The 27,941-nt window shown below is 41.0% G+C and overlaps 1 long non-coding RNA gene across 1 annotated transcript in view; it reads left to right on the top strand.

The window, feature by feature from the left end:
• Nucleotides 1-26,788, top strand: part of LOC105853861 — a 61,344-nt gene extending 34,556 nt beyond the window's left edge. The window contains exon 4 of the long non-coding RNA XR_001145611.1: nt 25,407-26,788. This is a non-coding gene — a long non-coding RNA (uncharacterized LOC105853861). The remainder of the gene's footprint in view (nt 1-25,406) is intronic.
• Nucleotides 26,789-27,941: the final 1,153 nt, after the last annotated feature.

Below are 27,941 nucleotides of genomic sequence, written 5' to 3'. Positions count from 1 at the left end.
AGAGCAGGATGCTGATCACTCTGGGATAATGGACATACATCACGAGGTATTGATACAGGGCAGCAAGGGACACTACACTGGCCATGGTCCCTCTTGCTCCTGCTATAAGTGAAACCATCTGGTATTTTTCTTTTTCTTTCTGGCTTATTTCACTGTGCACGATCCCTTCCAGCTCCATCCATGTTGCTGAAAAAAAAAAAAAAAACACGAGTTTAAATTTTTTTATGCTGAGTAATATTCCATTGTGCCTATGTCCCACATCTTTTTAATCTAGTCACCTACTTCTGGGCATTTGGATTGATTCCATGTCTTCCCTATTGTAAGTGGAGCAGCAATAAACATGGCGGTGCAGTGTTTTTGTTTTTTTTCATCCGTGTTTTTGTGTCTTTTGGGTAGATACCTTGGAGTGGGATTGCTGGGTCATATGGAAGCTCCATTTCTAGCAGTTTAAGAAACATTTTGGTTATATTTTTTAAGATGTAGAAGAACTGGGTTGTCGGCCAGAGGTACTGAAGGGCGAGAGGATTCACCGGACACAATGGGGGGCACTTGGTTAAATTTAGTCTCAAGCCCCTCTCCTGCCATGGAGGTCTGGGAGGTGGGACAGAAAGTTCCTATCTTCTAATCATGTGTTTGGTCCTCTCACGGCTATTCCTTCTCAAAACTATCTAAGGGCCAACCTTGAGCCCCTTGAACAGGTGTAATCAAAAGGGGCTCCTTATGAATAACAAGACACCTACTTGTCTCTGACTTTGGAACTCTGTTATCAACAGGGGAGAAAGACTAGATTATTATATTTACATATATATGTTTATTTAAAGCTTATGTATTTCTGCATACAGAACTGGGGTACATGCCAGAGGTGCAGGGACAATGAAAGGATTCACCAGAGAAAAATTGGGGAGCAGAACAGGCAGGTTGACGAAGTATACTGCTGAGGGAAGCAGCAGGCAAGACAGGAGCGGTCTGCTGTGCCATGTGGGTCACTTCCCTGGAGGGGGATCAAACTCACGCTGAAATGGCTGCTGAAGTGGCTGCTGAAGCTGCTGGCAGCAGCTAGCTTCGAAGTGCTGCGCCTTAACCCATTGTGCCACCAGGGAAGGTCCTATATATAAATTTTTTTTTTTTTAAAGATTTATTTATTTGTGCATACAGAGCTGGGGTACAGGCCAGAGGCTAAGGGGCGGTGAGAGGCTTCACCAGAGACAGAGTGGGGAGCAGAACAGGCAGATGGATGAAGCACACTGCTGAGGGGAGCAGCGGGTGGGTCAGGAGAGGTCTGCCACACCATGTGGTTCACGGGGCAGGCGGGAATCGAACTTATGTGGAAGTGGCTTTAGATTCTCAGTGCTGTGCTTTAACCCGCTGCGCCACCAGGGAGGGCCCCTATATATAAATTTTTAAAGATTGATTTGTTTTTATGCATATAGAATTGGGGTACAGGCCAGAGGTGTGGGGGGTGAGAGGATTCACCAGACATAGAGTGGGAAGCAGAAGAAGCAGATAGACTGAAGTACACTGCTGAGGGGAGCAGCAGGTGGGTCAGGAGAGGTCTGCCACGCCATGTGCGTCACCTCCCTGGCCAGGGATCGAACTCTTGCTGCAGTGGCTGTGGCTAGCTTCATAGTGCTGTGTTTAACCCACTGCACCACCAGCAAAGGCCCTATATTTTTTATTTTTTGAAGATTTACTTATTTTTGCTTACAAGAAATGGGGTATAGGCCAGTGATGCAGAGAGTGAGAGATTTCACCAGAGACAGAGTGGAGAGCAGAACAGGCAGACTGATTGAAATACAACGCTTAGCGGTGCAATGGGCGGGACAGCAGAGGTCTGCTGTGCCATGTGAGTCACCTCCGTGGCTTGGATCAAGCTCATGCTGCAGTGGCTGTGGCCAGCTTCATAGTGCTGCACTTTAACCCACTGCTTCACCAGGGAGGGCCCTATTATACGCTTCTATATTTTTCCTCTAGCTTTAGTATGGTTTTTGTTAGGAAAATCACAAATGATAAATCCAATGAGGTCACAATTTGCAAGGTTTCAAGGGTTAGTGAGCAGAAAGGGATCTAGATAGAGAATTTACCGGAAACCACTAAAGGGACCGATGAGTGCCTCTTTGGGATGGGAAACTAGAAAGCTACCAGGCAGTGGCGGCGTCCGGGGAACCCTCCATGTTTCTTTCACTGGCTGTGTTTGCTCCACATCTCTGCTCTGTCATCAGTTGCCCCTGACTGGCTCTCTCCTTGCACTCTTGCTGAAGTATATAAAGCATAGTATGTTTGTGTCACAAATGAATAGTGCAGGTCTAGAACATGCATAGAATGGTTTGGTTGATTGTTGCCATGTTTTATTAAGCTTTACTTGGGGATAGTAAAAACTGCAAGAGAGAATTATTTAACTTTGGGATACAAATCTTGAAATTGGCCCTGGAGTGTTAAATACAGCTTTGGTTGTCCACTGGAATTATGAGGCATCCATATTAAAATTAGCACAGGCTATCCAAAAGTAAACAAAAATGTCTTCTTATCTACTAACGATACCTTTTTCATCTGTTTATCTATTTTCCTAGATTAAAATTAAACACTAACACAATAGGGTAAACATTTTTGTGATTTCAAAAATATTTTTCTTTAACTATTGTTTTAATGTAGGTCAGTATGTTGTGTAAAATGGTTGTCTATTTCCTGAACAATTGCTCTTTTCTTTCTTTTTTTCCTTCTTATTCCCTTCAAATTTTCTAAGAGACTTTGGTCAGTTTTCTCAGGGAGGATTAAGTTCAAATCTATATTACTCAATGAATCATTTTCTTGCCCCTATCATATCATACAGTGTGTTTGGAAAAACTATAAGAACATAGCTATTCATTCTAAAAAAATTTTAAATAAAACCAGCACAATTTTAAAAATACACAAAATCACTTAGATTTGTGGTACCTTTCTTTCTAGTATGTTTGTCTTATTACCATTTTTATTAATTTTTAAGATTTATTTATGTATTCAAGAACTGGGGTACAGGCCAGAGGTGCAGGGGGGTGAGAAGATTCCCCAGAGGCAGAGTGGGGACAGAACAAGCAGATCTACTGAAAAACACTGCTGAGGGGAGCAGGACAGGAGAGGTCTGCTGCACCATGTGGGTCACCTCCGTGGCTAGAGATTGAATTTGTGCTGTAGTGGCTGTGGACAGCTTCATAGTGCTACGACTTAACCCCTTGTGCCCCCAGAGAGGGCCCTTGATAACATTTTTAGATGGCTCTTAACAGAAACATTTTCCTGTTTTTAAGTATGTGTGGGTCTCGGCATAAACTGCCTGTTTGGCCACCATTTTGTTTAAGTGCAGTCTGCCGCCCAATACAAGTTCAAAACAGCCTGGTCAGTTTTATCACCTAAAAAGAATGAGGCTTCTTTCAAATAGCAAGAGCAGGATGCTGATCACTCTGGGATAATGGGCATACATCACGAGGTATTGATACAGGGCAGCAAGGGACACTACACTGGCCATGGTCCCTCTGCCCAAATAGTTTACCTGTTACTGTCTGGGTTCTTCACCCGCACACAAACAATTGCAAGACTGTTCAGGCTTAGAGAACAACAACAAAGGGATTTATTTAATAAACCAGGGGCAAAAAGAGTTACTGAGGCCAAAAATGGCTGTTTACTTCACCTAAAGTTGTGTCCAGTACTGTCCTGCACAGAGACTGTTATGATGGAGTCTTCCTGCCACTGTGGATGTGCAGCTCCTCTCCCTAACAACAGGCCATGTGTCCAAGATGGCGTCTTCCTGCCACTGTGGGCACGCGGCAGCGAAACTATAGGTCAGGATGCGATTCACAAACTGAAAGATGCAACAGGAGATGCTGCTTGGGCTGCGGAAATGCCCCAACACAGCACCAAGCAAACGATACTCAAGACAGCAGTTGTAGTGGCCAAACGACCTGACAAATGGCCACACTCATACCTGTCTCAGGTCTCCCTTCTTCTCTGCCAAGCCTAACAAAACGTTTTCAAAAGGACTACCTGGACAAGGCCATGCATGATGGCCTTCACCATGTGGCCCATGCCCACAAAGTGCAGCTCCAGTAAGCCCAAGCACTCTCGGAGATGCGGGGGGGTGGGGAGGGGTGGCCTCTGCCACCATTTTGTGGCTTACTGCTACAGGCGCAGAGTGCGACCAGCCTTCCCCCCTCTCCCCCCCAACCCCCTCTCCTGCACGGCACTCGGCCTGGTTTTCAGTCCCTTGTATACTTTTGTTGTTGTTGCTGCCCCACCCCACTTTTACAATATTCCTGAGGTGCTCTATTTTTCACCAAGAAACCCCTCTGGGGGCGCCACCCATAACAATTTACGGTTTCAGTTACTGGTAACAGTATGACTGGGAGTGAGGGGGAGGGGAGAGTGGGGGTGTGTTGACTGCTGTGTAGCCACGTGCCCCAGAGACTCATCAGTGGGATGCCTTGTGGAGACAGTTGCAACAATGGCTAGGGGTCCTGGGTGTGGTTTAGATTAATACACGGGTTGTCAAGCAGATAAAGTACCTGTTCAGCAGACTCATGTCCTTCTGAAACCACTCGCTTTCTTGCTTTTCTCCTACCCTACAAACTTGATGCTGTATGATTATTTTATCAGTAAAAAGGCCAGACTCTTGCCCCCTCAGCAGCATCCTGCGTTGCGGAGCCTGCTCCGTGACTCCCGTTTCTTGTTCAACACAGTGTTACCAACACAACAGATATGGGCGCATATAAATCTCTCATTTGGACCATGCTTTTGTTTTTGCAAAATTTCCCTCTTTTTAAAAAAACATTAAGATTATTTTTAGTTTTTTGTTTTTCAGCAAAGTTTGAACACAAACAATACAGTTCACATACCTAAGGAGACATCTTTGAATCTCCCTGGATTATTTCTGAACATGTTAGAAACCTGATTTTGTTTTTGCCCTTTGCTTCTTTTGTATCTCATAATTAGCAACCTGTTATGGCCAAAGTCAAAGTATAAGTTAATCAGACCCACATTTAAGGAACAATATTGTTCATAGTATAGCCTCACACAGCTCCACACTAATTCACACTCCCTTTGACAAACATTCATCCTGCGCTTTGCTGCCATTCACCACTCCTTGCTTTCTTTGTTGAGCCTGATGGTGAGATTACCCTTGAGTTCTTTCACTATAGACAATATACTTTTAATGTTGCAAGGTTATTTTTTTAAAGATTGATTTATTTATGCATACAAGAACTGGGGTGTAGGCCACAGGTGTGTGGGGTGAAAGCATTCACCAGAGACAGAGTGAAGAACAGAACAGGTAGGTTGACTATAAGACACTGCTGAGGGGAGCAGCAGGTGAGACAGGAGAGGTCCACTGTGCCATGTGGGTCACCTCCCTGGCTGGGGATCAAACTCAGGCTGCAGTGGTAATAGCCTAATAGTGCTGAGAGTTAAGCCATAGGCCACCAGGAAGGCCCTGCTCTGTAGATTCTATTTTATCATCTGTACAAATGATATTTCAGTTAGATGTAAAAATGAGATCTTTTTCATTGTCCCATGGTGACTGCTCCCATGCAGATTAGGAACTCTTATTAAGGATTTTTTTTCCATTTAAATGCTGGATCAGCACAGTTGTGAGGGCAAAGACTTTACAGAATGCCAATGCCAGGGTCAAGTAAGGTGCCTCTCTAGTAGTGCTCTTGGATGTGACAATGTCTCCACACCTAATCTTTAAACAAGGCAGATGCAATGACCTATATAGAAATGACCTTTGAAAAAGACCATATTCTCCCAAGGTCAGCTCATTTTACAAATAGCCAAACCTAGAATTGTTCTAATTGCTTTTAATTGATGTACTAATCTCACCACCACTAATGTTAATGTTGCTTTTATTACATTCCAAAGAGAAGTTATCAAACCAGATTTGGCTAAGAGGACCTCCCTGGAGGCACAATGGGGTTGAGTTCACTCCCCAGCCAGGGAGCTGACCTACCTGGCGCAGCAGACCTCTCCTTTCCCGCCCGCTGCTCCCCTCAGCAATGTATTGCAGTCAGTCCGCCTGCTCTGTCTCTGGTGAATTCTAGCCCCACAACTCTGGCCTGCTGTGTAGGCAGCACCACACTGATAAAGTGGAGCAGCTGCACAGTGCAGGATGCTGCTGCGACCAAGATCTGGCCTTGTTATTGATAGAATAATCATACAGTATCAGTTGTAAGGAGGAGGAAAAGGGGAACTAGAAAATGTGCTGTCATCTATAGTAGTAGGGATTGTGAGTCTGTCCTCCAGGCATTCCTTGACTGCCTGATGACTCCCTATTGTAATTGAGATCAAGCCCCAGTTCCCCATCCAGGGTTTCAAGCTTACTAAAGAGGCCATCCACTGATCAGTTTGGGGGTGGGGGGGGGGGCTTGTCAGCATTGGTCCTCGGCCCCCTGGGCATTCCGGGTCATATCTTGTTATGTTTAAGTCGAATACATGTTATGCATCAGTCATCTACCCCTGGTGTTCCCAGTCATACCTCTGGGTGCACACATACCCTTCCCAGAGTGATCAAGCTTTCAAGCTTTCTGCTCTTCACTGATTTGAAAGGCACCTTGTAGGGTTGGGCTCTTATATCTAATTGACAGGGCCCTTGTGACCTTGCTGAGGAATACAAAACTGTAGGTAACAAAATGGTGGCCCAACAGGCTGCTTAGGATTAGCTGACCCACGCTTAGTGCCTACACCCCAGCTCTTGTACACATAAATAAATTAAAATACAAATCTTTTTTTTTTAAAAAAAAGTTGTCTAAGAATGACCAACTAGTAGACTCCTTTTTTGAACTTACATCTTCTGATGCAAGAGCCTATATTTTTAATTACTCCAGATTAATACAGAGCCCTCTTTTGGACTTTACTGAGTATCCTTGACCTCTCTGCTATTTCTTCTTGTGGTGTCTCGGTGTCTCCTTCTTAACAACTTTATTATACACATATTCTGAAATTTAACCACATTCCACTGAAGAAACCCTATATAACAAGATTTGTTCCAAAGTACTCCATTGTCTTCCCAAGGAAAGAACTGCCTTTTGGTTCCAGGATAGATTGATTTCTGGGAGCCATCGAGCCATTGGGTCAACTGTTTTGCCCTAGATGTTTCTTTCCAGGTTCAGCTTTGGAAATTCAGGCCTCTCTGCCTTAAGGTCATCAACCTCCATTTGACTTCCCATCTTGCCCACTGAGGAATGTGCAGTTATATCAGGTGAGAAATCATTCTGTCCCATACTCTGGGATGTTGCTGGGAAGAGGGCTCTCTTTCTGTAAAAGGGGAGAATTTTTATTCACTTAAACTACAGAATTGTCCTATTGGTAGATACTAAAGAAAACCAATTGATAATAAAGCTTTACTGTGCCCAAACTGTGTATCTCATGTCTGTGGTCCCATTTATTATTATCTACGAAGGGCCTTGCAGATATTCTCTTCCTGGTATCCTTTAATGAGTTAACTGTCATTTGTATCAATAGGTATATTGTACAGATAATCAAAATGTGATTTGGAGAAAATATAATTGTAACAAGGTCCCAATTCCTTTAAGTTATGGTTTGAATTTGAAGGCTTAATTCATGTCTTTTTACACTCCAAGAAAAGCCCTGAATTGTTTAGGTTATAATTAGCTCATATATATCCAAGGATATATACATTCACATCGATGAAAAGTTCCCAGTGCCTGCATCACATCACGTGAATGTACTTTCATACTTGCCTAAGGGGGATACACATGGTTGGTTCCTTGGCAGACAAGCAGTTGATTCAACTGAAATTAAGTTAGCTTCCCCCACTCAGGCAGTTTTTTCTAAATGTTGTTTTGTGTGTGTGTGTGTGTGTGTTTAGTAGGAAAGAAAATGCTATGCACAGAGGGAGAGTTGAGCACTGTCACTTCATCAAAGATTCTCCTCTGTTAGTGCTTGGGACTGTTAGTGCTCGTTGGCCTGACAGACCTGCTTCAAAAGGGTAGGAAGGAGGTGGGCTGTGGGAGTCAGACTATTTCTTCAGGCTTGACTGTAGTCTTTTTGCTCCTTTCTCTGGGATTGAGAAGCATCCCAATTTGACTTGTCCTTGAAGTTTCTGAATTTCTAGCTCTTAACATTTTCAGGTTCAAGTCATACACAAATCACATTGGTTGTATTGTGTATAGTTCCTTACACCAGGCATGAATGGTTATGGACAGTTTCTTACCTAGCAACGTGGCCCTAGGTGAAAGTAACATTCTCATGTCAGGACTGAAACAGAAAAGCACAGAAACTGAGGTCCACATTGCTGCGCGCTAGATAAAGTAACTAACATTCATTCGATACTCTCTTGTCAAACACTGCTCATATATAAAGCGTTTCATCCTGATAGTAACCCTTTTCTTTACATGCTTATGAATAATATTACTCCATATTTTACAGATGGGAAACTAGAGGCAAGTTTAGTATCTAGGTGACTTGTCAGGGATCACATAGCAAGTCATTTGCAGAGCAGGAATTTGTATCCAGGTGACCACAACACAGGGCTCCACACTTAGCTCCTGCACACAGGTTCCTCGTGTCCCTCTGTGCCCCCGACATGTGCAGTTGGCATTCCTTCTTTCCCCGTCTCTCCAATCTAAAGGACTTAACACTTTTTCCTTTTTTCTATAATCTTTCCTCTCATCTCCTCCTTCTCCAGTTCTTCATATTCAGAGTTTAACCACTTGCCTAGAAAAACTGGCAGGCTTACAATAAAGAACTCTCAGCAAAACAGATGGGGTGAGTGTTGGAGTAATTTTCTTTTGAAATAATAATGTTGGGAGTGGGACTCATGGTCTCCTGGGATCTCAGGAGCACCAACAATTTGACTGTAGTTTGTGGTATCATACAAGGTGCTTCTGTGTTCTGATTTTTTGAGGCCTGTGTCTAAAACCAGAAAACCAAAGGGCATTTGTAGTTTTTATGAATGAGTTTTGTGCCCTGTGGTGTCAAAGTTCACCTTTTTTCCTGTATCATTTTAAGACTTCTCCTTTTCTCTCTTACATAGTGGTTGTGTGTGTTGGGCCTACTTGTAGTTTTTGGGGTTTTTTTGTTTTTTTTTTTTTTAAATACATTTATTTATGCATATAGAAGTGGGGTATAGGCCAGAGGTGCTGGGGCAGTGAGAGGCTTCACCTGAGACAGAGTGGGGAGCAGAGTAGTCAGATCTAAGAAGCACACTGCTGAGGGGGGCTGCAGATGGGTCAGGAGAGGTCTGTAGCACCATGTGGATCACCTCCAGGGGCGGGATCGAACTCATGCAGAAGTGACTTTAGCTTCTCAGTGCTGTGCTTTAACCCGCTGCGCCACCAGGGAGGGCCCTGTAGTTTTTGTTTTTATTCTGATTTATGTCCCTGGCCTCCCTGCTTCTGCCTATGATGTTTTAAAGTCAGGTACTTAGCAGCAACTTAGCTTTTCCATAAAAGAATGTTTGCTTTAGATAGCAGGTATTTTGAGCTGGCCTACCCAGATGGGTAAGCAGGATGATTTAGGGGAGCCCTCAGTAGGTTTCTCCTGCTTGTCTTTTTTTAAAAAAATAAAAAAAAAGGATTTATTTACCTATGCATACAAGAACTGGGGTACAGGCCAGAGGTGCAGGGTGGGGGGGGGTGAGAGGATTCACCAGAGACAGAGTGGGGAGCAGAACAGACAGTAGACTGAAATACACTACTGAGGGGAGCAGCGGGTGAGACAGGAGAGGTCTGCTGTGCTGCTGTGCCCTGTGGGTCAGCTCCCCAGCTGGGAATGGAACTCTGCTGCAGTGGCTGTGCATAGCTTCATAGCGCTGCACTTTACCCCATTGCGCCACCAAGGAGGGTCCGATCCTGTTTACCTTTTAACTTTACATACCACTCCCTCATTTTTCACAATCCTGTGGGATTAGGTTCGTCCATCCAGGATGTCACTTTGTTACATGCTGACTCCTGAGGAATGTCAAATGTCAAGCACTATAATTACTTACATTGTTCTCGCTGGATGCTGCGTGTCCCCTCACACCAAACCTTGAGATAACTTTAGGGAGAATGAAGATGGTGCCTTTATGTCCAAGGAGCAGGGTAGTAACAAAGTCTCAATTTGATGTAAGACTTTTTTCCATACTCTTACTGTTGCTTCAGAAGAGCTGGTGACTCGGATGATAGATGAAGTTGATTCGTTGGGCCCTCTGCTATCACCAGAGTTGTTCTGGATCGGGCAGTGCCCTCGTTAGCCTTAAAGTAAGGTATCTGTGGTTTGAAAGAAAAGAATACAGGTCCATATTGTATAGAGTATTAGAGCTGCACAGATTGCCTGTTTATGTGTGAACATTAGGACCTGGGGGCTGGTGTGGAGTGGCTTGTCCAGCCTCCCAAAACTCAATTAAAAGCTCGAGCAAATCACATGAGCCGGTGCAGTACATTTGCTTTTGATGTTTCAGGGGCTTTCGAGTCATGACCTCTCATCTACTAAAAAACGGTTGGAGATAGGGAATAGGTGTAGGTTAGTGCACACTGCTCAACATCTCCTGTCACACAGGTCGGTGCTGTTGCAGTCTGTTTGAGAGCTACTGAGTAGGAGAGATGCTAGGAATGGGGATATGAAGGTTTGGGAAAGGGCAAGGGATGGAGGAACCCATCTGGGCTCTTTCAAAGAAGACAAAACTGCATAGTGTTTTCAAGAAATCGAGCGCCAATTTAAGAAGTCTGCTCTCAGCAGCCATCTCCACCTCTCCCAATCTCCTTGACAGGCCCCAGCCCCACCTCTGCCTCCTTAAGCCAGGTCTGGTTCTGTATGTTTTCGGAGTTAGCAGTTGTGTGTGCTCTGTGTGACGTCAGGCACTGGGAAAATGACAGCTCTGGCTCTGTTTAAGCCACCACAGACATAGAGAAGGGGTGGTTTCCTTTGGATTGGGGCTGTGCTGTCAGGCTGATGGGGAGCAGCAGCGGAAGTGTTTGGGGCAGCATGGGGGTATGGGTAGATACCCTGTAGTGTGAAGCATTCAGGGTCAGTAACCAACTGAGTGCCTTCAAAGTCAGGGATGGTGACAGCGCTACCATCAAGGCCTATTTAGCAGGCACTGTGGTTATTAACAGTGGCTCTGACAGAAATTAGTCCTTTGCCACTTCCCTGCTTGATTTCCAGATGGCTCCTTATGTTGAAAATGCAGTTCACGAGCCTCGTTTTCTTTATAAAGGTAGACGTGCCAACTTCAGATGCTTTCATTATCATATCCAAGTGTCCTCTCTACCCTCTGCCTGACTTCTTGGGATTCATGGTCCATCCTGCATCCTACCATTGTGGTCTGGGCCCCTACTACTGCATTCAATTTGGGGGTTGATAAAAGCGGAACAGGAAAATACAATGGGGGATTGGAACATTCAGGGTTTTTATTTCATCTTTTACAATTTTTTTGTGTGGATGTCACATGCCTCCAAGAAGGTTGCTGTCTGGTAAGTAGAGGACATTTAAGCAGCAAATAAACCTGTAGACAGGTTCATAGATCATCTGCAACAAGAAATGTAAGCACTCCTTATTTCCCATGTCTTGCACTGAGGATAGGTTAAGAGAAGTTAACTTACTGAGACTTTTTAGTTGATACTGGAACTACGTTCGCCTAATACAGGAAGCCAGCTCTTCAAAAGAAGATGAGAATGCCTCTACGAGACAGTAGGAACCAGCACCCAGCGTTTGGTCCCCACTGGAACGTTATACTAAGTAGGCAAGGCCCTGAGTCCCCCCAAGTGCTCCGTGTCATGTGTATTGGTGACATTCCAGCTGTCCTTCTCGACAGGATGTTTTTGGGTTAACTACTTTTCACTGGCTCCTGCTCATAGGACCAGACGGCTGTCCAGGCAGATACTGCTATGCTGGACTCTTGGTGTTCATCTTAGGGACTCACTGCCTTTTAACTTGGTATAATATTCAGTGCATTCTCCAGAATTAGGTGGTTTTGGATGAGGTTCCAAAATAAAAGGTTTAAGAAATCCACACTGTATGTTACGACCACATGGGGCAAAGGTTTCAGTGAGATGGTTTTGAACAAGAAGGATGATTGTATATCCTTCTGGATTATTTCCGGAATAATCCAGAAAAGATTGACAATAAAGAGAACAAAGAGAATCCCTGCTTTCATCGGGAGGAGGAATGAGCCTGATACCTTTCATTATGGTACACTTAGCCAGAAGAGCTTTGTGATGCCCATGAACATTGATAAAGGGTAATCCTGGATGTCTGCCAGCCATGACAGTGCACCTCATGCTTTTCAGTACCCTGCTCGGAATTATCTGTCCCTTTTTTAAGTGCTGTGCTTAGTCTTTAGAGAGGCCCTAAAAGCTTTGCACTTAACTGGTTCACATCTCAACTATCAACCACATGCTGAGAGTGGAAGAAAGGAAATAATTGTTTAAAAGTGGCATGCTGGTAGAGGTAGGAATAAAACTGGCCTCTACATGGTCAGTTATAGACTCTAGCACACAAAGTCACATTTTTAAGTGAAAAATACCTTGTTTGGTGCATGGGGAACTACAGACTGGGCGAATTTTCCACAAAAGGGGGGGAATAAATACTTTGTACCGTGTCCTTGGACTATGGGTGGGATTCATGAGTCCATTTCCCTGCTTGCCTGTTTTACTGATTCCACGATCCCCCTGCTGCAGCACAGAAGATTTCTCACCGTTGGACACTAAGGTTAGTTCACCTTTATTACCTCTCTCGGACTGCAGCAGGTGGATTAGAAACACAAGGTATCCTGGTCTGGCTTAGTCTCCATACAACCCTTTCTGGGAGCACACATCCAAGACTAAGAAGAAATTAGAGTTGCCTAATGATACTATTTGGTAAATAAGAGAGCTAGGCAGCAAAACTTCAAGTGGGAGTTATGAACTGAAGGTCAGCAAATATGTTCACATAGCAAACATGCCATAGTCTTTTAGGTGCTAACATTCTTCGTGCCTGTTCTAACGTATCGATCTCTGAAAAGGCGCTAATATTTTGTGGCCCGTAGTGTCCTTGCTCTTTGGAAACCGTGTTTGCAGTAGCATGAATACCTGTTGACTTTGAAAGCCATGTTTGCAATGTTTGCAATAGATTTAACACCCATTGACTTTGGAAAATTGCTGGGCAATTTTCCTGCAACTGGATGAGTCACTGCTTTAGGACTAGCGCCAGCATTTTTTGTCTTCACTTAGCAAGCTGGTATCGGTCTGAACATTGTGGTTCTGAATTATCCCCTGGTGGACGGCGTTGTATTTTTCCCGTTAGTCTCTATTGTGTTATGTGACTTGACTCTAGTAGCCACTTCCTATTCTTAACATGCCCAGAACATCTTAGTTTTGTGAAGTTAAGTTTATGTTGACAATCTCAACGTTTGTAGTAGAAGGTGTCTTAGCAGGTTTTCAATAAATGCTTAAGTTTGGTTTCTTGAAAGGATGTTAAAGCCACACTCCTTTTTCTAATTGATCCTCTGCCCCTTCTACGACTGCAGAGTGTGTTCTTGCTGTATGGGCTTTGTTGACAGTAACTGCTGGAGGATTGGTGTCCAGAAGTAGAGAAGATAAACATCTTAAACATGGTGCTCCTCTATTTTTCTAGTTTGATTTCTTCAGCGTGGGTTGGCAGCTAAGTGCAGCATCATGAAGTACAGTGCCATCCATACATGTGATTATAATAACTTGTCTAATTTTGGTTCCTCAGGGAAATGAGAAGTGAGGATTTTTTTTCTATGTAACTGTATGGCCTTGTTCTTTGGGAATCTTCCATTCTCAGTTTTGGGTCTAGAGTTTTAGTAAAAATGTACTTTTTAGAAGCAGTGCATCCTAATTCTAGGAACTTTGTGTTAATGTGTGCGTGTATACATATGCACACATGGTGCTATGCCAGTTGTTGCTTTTAGGTGCAATGTTTAATCACTTCAAATCCATCTGTTGCCTAGTACAGCTGTATCATTCTTTATGAATAGGTACCCAATTAAATTACACTATCTAGAAATCTGTTGTCCAAATCATGCAACTATTTGCTTTGGGTATCAACTTTCTGTGGGAGATCAGACATTGATAAGGCACTAACAGCAAACAGTTTGCCTTCCTGTTAAGTGGTGTTATCAATGTATACACCTATAACATCAAATCATTTACCTGTTATTTGTTGATACTAGAGGCTTGCAAATAATTGAATTTGTGGAGTTCCCAAATAGCCCTCTATGTTACCCTCATTGGGAATGGTATTTCAGGTGCCATTTGGGAGGGGGATCTTTTGCAACTGCATTTCATTAGGACCAAAGGGTCCTAATGAAAAGATTTAACTTTTAGAGGATTTACTGAGGTAATTACAAGTTTTGTAGTAGGTTCCAGGTGTGCAATTCTTAGCAACTATGCACAGTATGTCACCACCAAAGCTTTTAAACAGTTCACTGCACTGTATTTGCTTAGCCTTAGAGCTATATATTTTTTGAGGAGGACTGCTTTTGTCTTAATTTCTGGCAACATTAGGTAAGATCTCATCACCCATACTCTTTCACGTATTAATTCAAATTAGGTGTTGTGTTTGGGCAAAGACACACTACTACTGTGAATATCTGTGGTGCATCATTTGTTCTCACTAGTTGTCCATTATAAGTTATTGCGTGAGTTTGAAGTAGTTCCTTCTAATAGTATTAGCAACATTGAAAACCACTAATTTAATAGTAAAGACATTTAATGAGGTGACTTTTAAATTTAGGGATAACATTCAGTATGAAGAACACAGCCAACATAAAGTACTCAGTATGTGCACTGAATGTTTCATGAGTGTGTATGATGTATTCCCATTTTTTTATGCAAGGAGTTTTACACAGCTTAACTCTTTCCCATATCAGTAGCAAATATTTGTCCTGGCATATTGCTAGATTATAGATTTGTCACTGTGTTGGGAAGTAAGGTAGTTATTGTAAGTTTGTGCTAAATTTGTCTCCCTTTGCCAGTTAACTAATAAATTTGGTTTGGAAAAACCTTTGACAGGACTGCTTGTTAACTACATAATCAGGAATATATTGAAATTGGTAGGGATTTGGTATCAGCTTGTGGATAAGAGGAACCATCATTACAAGCTTCATATACTACCTCATTTGTCTGCATGGGGGTGTCCTTTGCAAAAGTCATGAGTTGCTCCCCAATTTCCTAATCCATTGCTGACTCCTGATTTTGAGGAAGCCTAATATATTGCAAGATTTCTGGGTGTCTATTATTAAACATAATTTGGATTAATAGGATATCTAGTCCCACCGTTTTTGGTTTGAAATAACAATGCTGCCTACAGGTACCTTTAATATCTACCCATTTACAGTACCTCTAAATTTTGTGCCTTCCTGTGGACAATAAACAATGATAAAGTTCACTGGTACTAAATTTTCCACAGGATATATTCGTGTTGTTTGGCAAATTTTCTGGCAGACATTATTACTCCCAATTCAATGCTCCAATGATAGACAATATTGTTGGGTTCTTGGGGTCACTGTGATTCTTAGCTGTTGTAGGTTTAACTGTCTATTAGTGATAATTTGTTTTGCCAGTTACTGTAAGTCTTTTATGATAATTTTTTTATGCTTGAATCTCCCAAACTGCAGATTTTGTGGATTCTAAAGGAAGGTCTGCAAAATATGTCCTTTGGAAAGGTTAGGTTCGCCACTCCCATTAAGTGTGGTTACAGTAAACTAAGATTGGCTTTGCAATCTGATAGTACTAGGGAGCCAAATATATAGGTCTTGATAAGAATCTCATTTCTAGTATTGTTAATTTTATCCACTTCACTGATGTAACATCTTCAGAGTAGGTTGACATTATTAGTACATATTATAGTGGCTATTTTCCTGTAGTTTCATGGATCTTCCCCCACAGTTCTGGAGATCTTTTTTTGTGTCCTTTCTTAGTTGTCAGCAAGTACATGTTCTTCTTGCTATCAGAAAGTATAGCATTTGAAAATTTCATGAGCCAAAGGGATAAAGCAAAAGTAAAAAATGCTGTTTTTGCTACAAGAGTAAAAAATCCCCTTTGGATTTTGATTAGTAGAACTGGGTACTAATGTAGATCTTTGTAAAAGTGGACCAATGGGGATTTTTTTTTAAATGTGGTTTATAGTCATTAGTAATGCAGGTTTTTTGATATTCTGTAGTACCGCATTAGTCCACAACATGTCGCTCTTCTGTAATGATGCTACCTCTGCATCACAATTTTGGTTGGTGGAATATTAAAAAGAATAGTTAGATGAATGTTGCCAGCAAGCCAGAAACATTTGAGGATTTTACCTATTTAATTTTATTTTCTCCAATTAAAAATACCCAATACAACTTTTACTGCTGAATCATCTATTTTTTCCCAAATCAGGTATTTTTTCTTGGTGTTCTGTACAGTACATGACTATAATTTTCTTGATGGAATAATACTTTGGTAATAATAAAATACTTTTGCATCTAGTAAGCTTTTCTATTAGTGTGGTTATTATTGCTCTCTGGGTTTCTGTCTGCCTGGTATGTCTTTTTCTGTCCTTTTCCTTTGAAACTTTGTCTTGAATCAAAAATGTGTATCATATAAGTAGCATTGTATTTTTAAATGTTTTTTGGGGCCAAACTTTACCTTTTGGTTGAAATGTATTTTTTAATTTATTTTTAATAATTACTGATAAGGTAGGATTAATGTCTGTTTTGCTACTCATTTTCCAAGTGTGTGTGTCTTTTTGTTCTACCTCTCCTGCCACTTTTTTGTTAATTTTTTTGTATGGTTTTAATTCCCTTGTTCAAGTAATGTTTCATGGTTGGTCCAGCATTTCAATAATTAATTTCACATTAATAGAACCTTAATTTCAATTATATATAGTATTTGTTCCCTCCCCCCCTTTTGTGCTTATCTGTAAATTATATCTGCAAAAAATATAAGCATATCAATTTTCTTCTAGTTCTTCCTTTATATAGTTGTTTTTGAAAAGTTACAAAATAGATTTTCTTCTTTTACATTTATGTATTTACTTTTATTGGTGCTCTTGACTTTTCATATACATATGAATTGCTTCTGTATTAAGGACTATTTTATATCTTGTAGGCCGTGTCTGATAGTATTAGGTTCTTTTAATATTTATTTGGGAATATCACAGTTTTTCCTTGTATGAAGGATAGTTTTGCTTATCATTCTTTTTATTACAGTAGCTTAAATTTGCCATCCTACTGTTTTCTGGTCTCTGATATATTTAAGGTCAGCTTGTGAATTTCCCAAGATACATTGTACATGATTTTTCTTTTACTGCATTCAGGATTCTGAGGTCATTTTGATAATTTAGCCATACATTTAGATTTGAATATCTTTGACTATCCTATTTGGCATTCATTGACCTTATTACATCTCTGTATTATTTTTTCATCATATTTGGCAAGTTTTGGGACATTATTCACATTGTTTCTGCTTCTTTGTTTGATTTTCACAATGTATGTTTATTAAAAGTAATTCTTTTTTATTATTTTATAATAAGAGAACTTAAAGCTATATATACCGTATTGGCTGAATACTATATGTAAGTCAGTGTTCTTATTTTCTTTGTTAAATGTGCTTGATTTATGATTTACAGTTCTTGATCCAATTATTTACTGTGATGCATTCATGTTGACGATTTCTCACTTGAACTACATTTTGTCAAAAAAAGTGATTTTTGTCCTTTTCTGCATCCCTGTTTATTTTTAAAGATTTATTTATGCATATAAGAACTGGGTTATAGTCTAGAGTTGTGGGGGTGGGGGGTGAGAGAAGTCACCAGAGACAGTGAAGAGCAGAACAGTGGATCTACTGAAATGCACTGCTGAGGGGAGAGGTCTGCTGCGCCATGCGGGTTAACTCCCAGGCCAGGGAATTGAACTCATGCTGTGGGCTGCAGATAGCTTCACAGTACTGAGACTTTAGCCCCTGCACCACCAGGGAGGTCCCTTGCATCCTTGTTTTTCAATAATTTTACTAAGTCAAGTCTCTCAGTGTGTGTATGTATATATATATATAGTGTATATACAGTGTGTGTATATATATATATGTATATATGTATATATTATATATATATTTAATTCTTATCCTTCCAGGAGACCTTTAGAAACAGCTTGCCAAGTTCTCACACAAATACCTTTGGAATTGCCGTTGGAATGCATTGAGTGTATAGATTAATTTTTGGAGAGCTATCATCTTTATACTCTCATACATGATTGTGGTATGTTTCTCCTTTTATTCAGGTCTTAAGTAGTATGTGCATTTGTGTGTCTCTATATATTCCCCTTACTACCTTCTTTTCCAGTTTCTGAAAGAGAGAGGCAGATGTCTTAGGAACTAAGATTCTGGTAGGAAAAGTACAGTTGTCATTTGCATAGGCTGACACTTGAGTATAGGTCATACAAAATGTAATTTTTTAGTATGATAATGCTGTTCCTTCCACATGACCCCTCCTTTATTTATAATGCTCCATACCCATTTTGTGTACATTCATAAATGATCTCATATATTAGAAAAATAATGTGATGAGCCACTTGTTTTTAGTACTGGCAACATCCCATTTAACCTCCCTTTTCTCATTTAAAAGTGCTTCCACCATCTTGGGAGTTTGTAGGAATTCAGTGCTAATCATGTACAGGGTATCTACCCTTTGAAGGCCTTCAGACTGTCTTAAGCTAGTGTTTCAGTTTTAAAATTGACTAAAAAGGAGCTACAGGAAAAGGTTCAGGATACAGAAAGGGATTTGAACTTTGGCCCTATAAGAAGCATCATAGAAATTAGTTGTTTACATTGTGAGAGAGACTATAAATAGAGCATGTGATACTCTACTTTCAGATCTCTCCTGGAGTCAAGGACAGTTGGTTTTTGCTGTTTTTGAATGCATAGTTCTAATTATTTTTAAAAGATTGAATAACTGTCCAAACACCACAATATTCTTGGAATTGATACCTAGAGGCTTGTATGAACCACTAGGATGGGATTGAACAACTTTCTTAGCATGGAGAGGTTGAATTGCATGCACTTGAAGGACAGATTTCCTGAGGTTCTGTCTCAGGGCAGAACAAACTGATTTTTACTGTGTGCTTATTTCACATGTTCCCATTTAATCATTACCACAATATTCTGATGTATCCCAGAGAGGTAGAATATGTTTGCTGAATTAATTTTGCTGACTAATGACAGTGCATACTTTTCTCTGCACATGTTACAATTTACAATAATAATTCTTTAAATTTGTATAGCATATGATCATTTAGTAGCTTTTCACAAACATGATTTTTGTTCACCTCTGTAACAATGTGATAAAATTGGAAGAACAGATTACATATATCTTTTGTAGGTGAAAAACACAGGCTCAGAAACTCTGAGGTTTTCTAGGGTAAATAGGGACTGGGAGATCAATTCAATCTCCGTATTTTATAGTTGGGGAAATGGTAACAATAAAAACTAGGGTGCTTTATAAGCATTCTTTGCTTTGTATTGGGGAGGGGGAGAAAGAACAAAATTATTCCATGGGGTATAAGATGGTTGCATTGCTTTTTTCAGTCCTTTAGTATATACTTGATGCCAACTTACTACATTATATTAAGCATTCTGACAAAGCTGATTAAAAAAGCACTGCAGTTTTTGAGGGCAAATTGAAGGCTTCAAGTAGCTTTAAGCTACCTTGAGTCTTGTGGACTCTAAAGGCAGTTAAAGTTATTTCCTGCTCCAAGTTCAAAGGCCAACTGGGAAGTAGTCCCCTATAGAATGGATTATGTTCTAAGCTTGCAGTCAGTCTACTAGTATGTATGGGAATGAGGCCTCAGCCCCTGCCAACAACTTTGGGAGTGGCGGTTCACTTACAGGTCTGTGAAATAAAGTCTTAGTGATGGCTCTTCGTTTGGCACAGATTATGGATAAACATATTTTGATCCTAACTCAAGTCCTTCTATAACATAACTAACAGATTTAACCTCTAAGTAGCTGTACTTAGTGATGGGGAAGCCCTTTCTGAACTAACTTGCCTCTCTTCTGAGACCTTTTTGCAATATGTTTTTTTAAACATTAATTTATTTATGCAAACAAGAATTGGGGTACAGGCCAGAGGTGGGGGGATGAGAAGATAGATTCACCAGAGACAGAGTGGTTAACAGAACAATCCAACTGATTGAACACATTGCTGAGAGGAGCAGCAGGTGAAACAGGAGAGGTCTGCTGTGCTGTGTGGGTCAGCTCCCTGGCCAGGGATAAACTTGTGATGCAGAGGCTAGAAATAGTTTGATAGAGCTGACTTTAACCCCTGCGCCATCAGGGAGGCCCCCCTTTTGCAATAATGAACTGAAATACATTTTCCTACAACTTTAACCCATTCAGCATATTTGTAGTGTGCCCCAGCTCAAGAATACTGCTTTACTGTGTCTCCCACATCTTCAGCTTCTCTGCTGTCTTTTGAGCTACCAGGCACTGCTGGGTGATGGGGATATGGAGATGAATTAGACACAGCCCCTGCCCTCAAGGAGTTCTCAGACTAGTGAGAGTGTACACAGAGAGTTACCAACACTATAGTATGCTCTACAGTGGCGGTATGTACAAGGTACTGCGGGGTTCAGAAGGTAAATCGTTTAACTGAGTCTGGAGATACCAGAGGTCGGAGGAACTGATGCATCAGTTGTTTCTTAAAAGAAAGAAAGGTTGGCCGGGCAAAAAAGAAGAGGGAAGGACCTTAGCAAAGGCAAGGACCCTGGAAATTGATGAATTGGGGAAACTACACAGTTCATGAAATTAGGGTAGAATGTAGGCTTGGAATAGACTCTTAGGTGCCATGAAATTAGGATTTCATTTTTTGTGTCTTAAGAGGATGTTTTTGATGATCACTTTGGCAGTAGTGTGAAGTATTATCTGGAAGATTTTATATCTGGACAGGGAGAACGGAAGGGTGCTGCTGTAGTTAACATGATAAATGATCTAAGCCTAGAAATAGAAATAGAGAAGGGGTACTCTCTTACGTGGTTATAAAAATGAATGCAATAGAACATGGCGGGCCCTCCTTGGGGCCGCAGTGGGTTAAGGTACAGCACTGGGAAGTTAGCAACAGCTGCTTCAAGTGCTTGTTTGAGCCCCTGCTGGGGAGGTGACCCACATGGCACAGCAGCGGACCTCTGCTGTCCCACTTGTTGCTCCCCTCAGCAGTGTACTTCTCAATCTGTCTGTTCTGCTCCCCACTCTGCCTCTGGTGAATTCTCTCACTGCTCTTGCACCCCTGGCCTGTACCCCAGTTCTGTATGCATAACTAAGTAAATCTTAAAAAAAAAATTAAAAAAGCAGAACATGGGAAAATTAAGGTGTTGAAAAGCAAAGAATCTGGACTTCAAGACTTTGAAGAAAACATGTGCATACCTACTCCCAGCCATAGCCTTGATGAAAGATCCTTTCATTTTCCTTGGGTAGATGTTGCTGTTGGATTAGGGCTTAGTTAAACCATTGTGCATGCTTTTTAAGGGGCAGCCATATATAAAATGTTGATTTTCAGGAAAACATCAGAATAGCTGTAGACCTCATAGTACTATTAAGTTTCTGAGCCTCATCAGTAAGAGGACTACTCTCAAAGTATATATTTTTAAAAAGAAGTGGTGGCTTTTATACCTGAAACCAACTTAGTGAAGAAAAAGTCTTAGTTGTATTGTCTCAGTGTTTGTGATTATACCTCCACGTAAAAAATATTCAATGATTTAAATATCTAAATATATTCTGTGTTCATCTTTTCTGCATACAATGTTCTGAATACAATGTTCTCTGGGAAATTCCCCATTTAAGACTCAGTAATGACCCTGAAGATTCAGAGACTGGCTCTCTGTGACTAGAATGATTAATGAGATGTTATATTTCAGTAGAACAGCCTATTTCAGAGGACTGGAAGAGAGGGTTGGGAGAGGACGCCCTACCTAGGGCAGTGAGACAGTACGGTGAGCATTTGGGCCTTGGGGGTAGGTGGTCTGGGCTGGAATCTGCTTTCACATTTAACACTGTGGTTTTGAGCATGATTGTTCACATCTGTGGGACTTCGTTCTGTAAAATGAGGGTGGTAATTATCTGTTTGGGTGGTAGTTATCTGTTTGCAATGATGGGTGGCAAGATGGGGGTTAAGTGGAGCCACTAATGTAAAGGACTTAGGACAGGCTGATTACGCTGAATGCTATATCAACAACAGTTGCTGCTGGTAATGATGTTGGCCATGACAAGGATTAAAAGAAGACAGTTAACTAGAGGTGCTTATGTTTTATGTGATCAGTGAAGATGTTGGGATTTGAAAAATAATGAAAAACTAACTCACCTGAAAGATTTTAATGCTACACTAGCATGAAGTCTCTTCTCTGCCAAACAGATTGGGAAAACATGAGTAGTTTTGTCCATGCCCTGATCACTAATCTATGGCCTTTACTATTATTTCCAAATAGTAAACTGTTGAAAAGTTGTGTTATATCCAAATAAAGGTTATTCTAAAAACAAAAATGTCTGAGTTTGATCAAAACTGAATTGGAAGCCTCACTTAACTGCTTACTAGTTCTGTGATCTAAGGCATGTTACTTAAACTCACCAAACCTCAGTTTCTTCATCTAACAATTTTCAGGCTTGCCAGGAGGATGTCTGTATATTTCAAAGTATATTTCATAAGAGATCTATAAATTACAGCAATCACTGTTAGTTCTTGGGACTCTCACTGCGTGACAGAGACAACAGCAGGCCCTGGTGGCTGGGAAGACATCATGGATCCAGCAGCAACGTGGAGTGATGCTCTTCTGAAGAAATCCTACTCGGATGGATATAATACAACCTGCTAAGTGTCCTAGCACTTATCAGGTTGTATTATCATTGTCCGTGTCTATGGCTCTCGTCTACCAGACTAAATTCCTTAAGGACAAGGACAGTGCTTATTCATCTTTATATTCACAGTGCCTAATCCGGTGCACATTGTAGGCCTCATTAAATGTTTGTTGAATGAAAAAATGAATCATCAACAGACATTAATTGGGCGCCTGCTCTGTGATCTCCATGGGCTCAGCTTGTCCCCGCCAGTTGTCTACAACGACCAAGCTGTCTTCAGTGTGCTTGCTGCTGAAGCTTACTTCCTACCTTCTAACACTTTGGCCAAGGTTTTCTGTGTAGCACAAAGTACCATCTCCAACTGACTGACTGATTACATTTTATAAAATGGATTCTGAAGCCAGGTGTGAAAGAGGGTTATAACCAACTAGTGATGTTTGCCGGGGGTGGGGGTACCAGCACAAGCACCATATATGTGTTCTACTTGCTATTGTGTTTTCCATGAAGTATTCTTGTTTCTGTGCCTGTATTCTAGTCTTGACTACTTGCAGATGTTGACTAGCTGCTGCTGCAGTTGGCTGCCAGTTGCTCCTTGGGTGGGACCAGAATGATGATTGTCTGATCAGAAACTTCACCCTCACAATCAGGCTTGCTCCTGTGACTGGTATTTACAGTTTTCCCCTTGCAACATTACCTCCGCTATCCCCTTAACTACAGACAGGTATGCCTCTACTTTACTGTTCACAGCTCACCAAACTCACACTTCACATTTCTTATTTAGTGTGATTGATGATTATTGCTTCATGAGAAGTCTTCCTGTTTACAGATGTGACAAGTAGAATACATGTTAAACCATTCTTTGGGGGCCCAACAGTGAGACAGAAGCTCTGCTTTAATATGAGGGAAAACTGAGTGTGTGCACAAACCATGAGGAAGGATAATGATAAGGGAATCATTGTAGATGTGAGACAGAATGATGATAACAGGTGGAGTAAGATCCTGAAAGATGATGCAGGTAGCAATGGGGCAGTGAAACCTATGGAATTAGAACATGGGTGGAGATTGGCCATAGATAATTTACCTTTCCACTGGAACCCAGAGATACAGATGAGAGTCAGGAAGAATGCTTGACAAAAATGTTAAAGATTTGTAATTGTCATCGGTGCAAAGGAAGCTGACCAGGGAGAAGATTATGGAGACAAACCATTCTTTACAGAATAGTCAGGTCAAAAGGTTAGAGTGAGGGGTCAATAACAAGAATGCTTTTGGTATCTCAGAGTGAGAAATTTGATTATAAACACAGGAAAACAAAGTAGTCTTGGGCCATTGTCATAGGCAACTTTTAATTGACTGGGTCTGACTTTGCTTGATGGGCGGACTACTAGAACAAGAGGAGTTACACCAAAATGGACTTATCTAGACAACATAGAAGGAGTAGGTCAGACATGAGCAAAGAATCTGGACAGGAAAGAGACTTTAATGTGACCAAGATTGATGGTGAGTAGTTGGAAAACTATGATGATATGACCTATTAGAGAGTAGATTTCGAAATGGCCAGGACAAGAGCTCTCTGAAGCTAAGACAACAAATGGTCATTTACATAGCTGTTGAAATCACCTAGGATTATAGCCAAAGCTATGCTAGGAATGAACACTGTTGACCAGATACAGTAGGCTTCAGAAATTGGGGAATGAGCAAGAGGTTGGCACCTGCAACTGTGTAGATGCAAGAGAAGAGACTATAATGGGATACAGTGAGCCTCACGGGTGCCATGGGAACCACCAGAGAGCACCAAAGCTATGGTGTTTGCACATATAGTGAGATGTTGGCTGCCCAGGTATATTGACTGTTTCCTTTGTTGAGTATTTTTTCTTTGCTGACTACCCTGCCATGTATTTATCCTATTTGGGTCTGTCATGTTCTAGGAATAAGAGAATGAGCAGCAATCCCAGGTGACAGCAGCCAGGGAGCTGCATGTCCCTAGCAGTAATGGAGTCCTGTTGCCACTTTCTAATTCTTTGAAAGGACAGCATAAAGTTGCATAAAAAGTTTTTAGGATCAAAATTTTTCCATAATCTAGACCTACCTTCATTACACGGTACAAATTTTTCTTGTCTGTGTCCCATAATGTACTTTGGCTTCTAAGCCTATGAAATAAGGAAAGAGTTAGTGTTGCTTTGGGGAAAAAAACAGACACAAGTCTACTTTTCAAAAACACGTTAAGTAGAACAAGACATAGTCCTATTATTTAATCAGCTTTTTAAGATAAAGGGTAGACAAACTTCAAATCAATAGATGAATCACAAGGCCACTTTGTGAAAGCTGTTCTAGGATTAGGATACATCTAATGTAGAGGTGCTGTTGTAAATGTTCTCTGATATTGGGAAGGAGGGCCAGAAACGCTTGCAGGAAAGATGGTCCTTAAGACTCAGAAAGTTAAATTTAAGAGAAGATAGCTTCTGTGACCTCTCTGACATTGCATGCAGTCATTTTTCCTTTCTGCACACTTTATTGGAAAGAAGATCTATGGCTTTGTTATTTTCGTCACATGAGTCAATATTCCAGTTAAGATTTAGAGGTACTCCGCTAAGAGTGACAAGGCTGTGAGACAGCCTACCTCCTCCTGTGGAGGCTGCTTTGTATTTATTCCTCAGGGAGAACTGGTGGAGACTTCATGTGAGGAAGAAGAAAAGGAAAGCAGATGATGACCACAGCCTCTCAACACCCAGCTTAACAAAGCTTCGCTCAGCAGTGGGATCGCGCTCTCCAGAACACAGGTTGCTGTTTTCAGTTCTATGCTTTGTCCTCTCATCCCCTTTGTTCTTTCTAGAAACTGTAGCATATGTATAAATTATTATATCCCATAAAAAGCACCTCATGTTCATGGCAAAAAAAAAAATATCCCTAAAATATGGTATAATATTTGTTCAGGTAGGCCTCCGGTTGTCAAAAATTCCTGGGTCCCCAATGCTATAATAAATGTCACCAGAGATGAGCCTGGATTTCAGCAACAAAGGACCCCAGCTTCATGCAAGGAAGACAGTTGAATGATCTGAAAGTGCAGCCTCATGACTAACATAGCACTGATGAAAACAAGCAAGAGGCTTGGGGCCTATGCTGGCTTGTGCATGCTAAGGCTGGGATGAATTTGTCATAGCTAGCTGCCATTGAGGAATGCTCATCAACATGATCCTGATGTCCATGCCACCTGGCCTCATGAGAGCTGCCAGAGGAACTGAGCTAGCTAAGGCCTACAACCCTTTGGCTCCAAGCCTAACACCTCACCTGATTATGAAATACAGTTAGAGAGCTTGCCCAAACCAGTCCTCCTTTCTGACTTGCTCATCAGAAATTAGAAATTGTCTTAGTACCTATGGAATATGAGGGCAGAAATTTTATAGGTTAATTATAAAAAATATCAGGAGTCCTGGTAACCCTTTTTCTCACTTGGGATAGATGGCCAAAGTCTATAAACTGGGAGGGCTGTGCCTTCTAAATACATTCTTAATGAGTCCCTGGGACACCCTTTGTCATTCCTAGCACCTCTCCATTCTTAGGAGTGCTAACACCTTTCATTTCCTCCTCCACCCTGGTTGATTTCAGCAGTTCCTTTTTCCTTTTCTTCTCCCAGGCCATCAGTTACTCACCATAGGGAGGGGCTTTATTGTGAATGAGAGAAGAAAGTCTCAGTAAGTGGTGGGCATGACACTGATTTTCTCAGGATGTAAAGGAAAAATTGGGGGATAAAGGAAAGGGAAATTACAAACTCGTCATGATGATTTTAATGGATGTTAAATCTAGCAATCTAGTAAGTAAGGAAGCTAATTGAGGTCTCTGGTCTTTGAAGATAGGTGTGATCTCCTTATTGCCCTTTGGGATGAGGGAAGAGAGAAAAGTGAGGGAAGTCTTAAAACACTGTAGTCAATATTTTTACTCAGTGGAGCCTTGGCTGAAACTCACTTCCTAAGCCCACCATATATATATATTATTTATTTATTTATTTATTTATTTATTTATTTATTTATTTATTTTTACATGATTTGTGCATTTTTCCATCTCAGTTCTAATCCCCGTGGGTAAGCCCACCATTTTTAAGATGGACTGAAGATCATTTCTTGCACTGCAGCACTGTTGCTACTTGTGAAAATAACTCAGCCACTCTTCTCGGGTAGGACTGCCTTAGAACTGAGTAACAGACTATGCAAGGGTTGAGGACAGCGGAGATAGCACAAATCGGGCCTAACACCTATTTTTTTTTTTTTTTTTTAAGTAGGATGCACAGGCCAGAGGCAGTGGGTAGCATAGATCCAGGTCGTCGCAAGCACCACTTATGACATAAGGAAATAGTACAATGAAAGGCCATCCGTTGGATCTATTCCTCAGACTATGATGGAATATAGAGCTGTTTTGGAGAAGCGTTATAAAAATTTCTTTTATAGAAGAGATTTTAGAATAGGAGAAACTTCCAGTTATACAAAATGGGCATTATAGGTTTTGAAGCCATCTGATCCCTATATGGGTCATGGAGATTGATACCAGTGTCGGCCTGTGGCTGGTTGAGTAAACTAGGCTTCACACTCTCGGGAGAGATGCTACCACTGTTTCTTGCATTGTCAGGTGTCCATCTGCAAAGAGCAAAGAACTTGAAGGAAAGAAAGGACAAGCATCCAGTGGACAACAGTGTGGCCTTCTGACTAAAGATGGCAGCTGGAAAGAGGATTGGGTTGATCTGGGCTTGTTTTTTTAAAAAAAAAAAAATATTTTTCCTGACAAAAATCACAGGTGATAATGTTAAAAAAAGAAAATAGGTATAAATTTAAAAGTAAAGAATACATATAATCTTACAACCTAGAAAATAGTATAATGTTTGATTGTGTTTCCTTTTCCTATTTTTAAAAAAGAATGTATACAACAATTTAAAAACAAAACTGGTATTGTATATATTTTTTACAAATTTGTTTGAAAGTACAAAAGCGTATTTCCACATCATTAGCATCCCTTGAAAATACAATCTTAAATGTAACCTGTGATTTAGTTCATAGTAACTTGGCGATCTTGGTTCGTTAACATTGACAGGTGCATCGTGCTAATACCAGATATAAGTAACAGGGTAACTCTGTAGGACAAGGGACCTGTGGATGCCTCCACCCCCCTCTGATCAACTAT

Source organism: Condylura cristata, unplaced genomic scaffold (assembly GCF_000260355.1).
Source record: "Condylura cristata isolate star-nosed mole 26May11 unplaced genomic scaffold, ConCri1.0 scaffold00019, whole genome shotgun sequence".
Taxonomy (NCBI): Eukaryota; Metazoa; Chordata; class Mammalia; order Eulipotyphla; family Talpidae; genus Condylura; species Condylura cristata.
Note: the sequence above shows the minus strand (reverse complement) of the source record. Positions and strands in the feature narration are given on the sequence as shown.